This window comes from Apodemus sylvaticus, chromosome 9 (assembly GCF_947179515.1).
Source record: "Apodemus sylvaticus chromosome 9, mApoSyl1.1, whole genome shotgun sequence".
In the NCBI taxonomy this organism is placed as follows: domain Eukaryota; kingdom Metazoa; phylum Chordata; class Mammalia; order Rodentia; family Muridae; genus Apodemus; species Apodemus sylvaticus.
The window spans coordinates 38,784,289-38,786,304 of NC_067480.1; positions in this window are offsets into that span (position 1 = coordinate 38,784,289).

Consider the following 2,016-nt stretch of genomic DNA (forward strand, 5'->3'; position numbering starts at 1 on the left):
CTCAGGTGTAGAAAATACCATAGAACATAGAAGCCCGGGCAGTGGTGGCGCACACCTTTAATCCCAGCACTTGGGAGGCAGAAGCAGGTGATTTCTGAGTTCAAGGCTAGCCTGGTCTACAGTGAGTTTCAGGACAGCCAGGGCTACACAGAGAAACTCTATCTCAAAAAAAAAAAAAAAAAAACAACAAAAAAAAAAACCACAAAAAAACAAAAAAACAAAAAACAAAACAAAAAAAACAAAAAACCCCAAAACCAAAAAGAAAGAAAAGAAAAAGGAAAAGATACCATAGAAAAATAGAAAACATTGACACAACAATCAAAGAAAATGCAAAATGCAAAAAGCTCCTAACCCAAAACATCCAGGAAATCCAGGACACAATGAGAAGACCAAACATATGGATAATAGGTATAAAAATAGGTATAGAAGAGAGCGAAGATTCCCAACTTAAAGGGCCAGTAAATATCTTCAACAAAATTATAGAAGAAAACTTCCCTAACCTAAAGAAAAAGATGCCCATAAACATACAAGAAGCCTACAGAACTCCAAACAGATTGGACCAGAAAAGAAATTCCTCCCATCACATAATAGTCAAAACGCCAGACGCATAAAACAAAGAAATATTAAAAGCAGTAAGGGAAAAAGGTCAAGTAACATATAAAGGAAGACCTATCAGAATTACACCAGATTTCTCACCAGAGACGATGAAAGCTAGAAGATCCTGGGTAGACCTCATACAGATCCTAACAGAACACAAGTGCCAGCCCAGACTACTATACCCAGCAAAACTCTCAATTACCACAGATGGAGAAACCAAGATATTCCATGACAAAAACAAATTTACACAATATCTTCCCACAAATTCAGCCCTACAAAGGATAATAGATGGAAAATTCCAACACAAGGAGGGAAACTACACCCTAGAAAAAGCAAGAAAGTAATCTTCTTTCAACAAACCTACAATAAGATAGCCACACAAACATAATTTCTCCTCTAACAACAAAAATAACAGGAAGCAACAATCACTGTTCCTTAATATCTCTTAACATCAGTGAAACTCAATTCCCCAATAAAAAGACATAGACTAACAGACTGGATATGTAAACAGGACCCAGAATTTTTCTACATACTGGAAATGCACCTCAGTGTCAAAGACAGATACTACCTCAGAGTAAAGGGCAGAAAAACAATTTTCCAAGCAAATGATCCCAAGAAACAATCTGGACTAGCCATTCTTTTGTTTTTTTGTTTTGTTTTTTGTTTTTTTCAAGACAGGATTTTTCTGTGTAGCCCTAGCTGTCCTGGAACTCACTCTGTAGACCAGGCTGGTCTCGAACTCAGAAATCTGCCTGCCTCTGACTCCCAAGTGCTAGGATTAAAGGCATGTGCCATCACTGCCCGGCTGGAGTAGCCATTCTAATATCAGATAAAATCAACTTTCAACTAAAAGTTATCAAAAAAGATAAGGAAGGACACTTCATACTCATCAAAGGAAAAATCTACCAAGAACTCTTTTTTTTTAAAGATTTATTTATTATTATAAATAAGTACACTGTAGCTCTGTCTTCAGACACCCCAGAAGAGGGCGTCAGATCTCATTACGGATGGTTGTGAGCCACCATGTGGTTGCTGAGATTTGAACTCAGGACCTTTGGAAGAGCAATCAGTGCTCTGAGCCATCTCTCCAGCCCCAAGATGAACTCTTAATTCTGAACATCTGTGTTCCAAATGCAAGGGCACCCACATTCTTAAAAGAAACTTTACTAAAGCTCAAAGTACACATTGCGCCTCACACAATAATAGTGGGTGACTTCAACACCCCATTCTCATCAATGTACAGATCATGGAAACAGAAACTAAACAGAGACACAGTGAAACTAACAGAAGTTATGAACCAAATGGATTTAACAGATATCTATAAAACCTGTCTTCCTAAAACAAAAGAATATACCCTCAGCACCTCATGTTACCTTCTCCAAAATTGATCATATAATCATTCATAAAACAAGCCTCAAC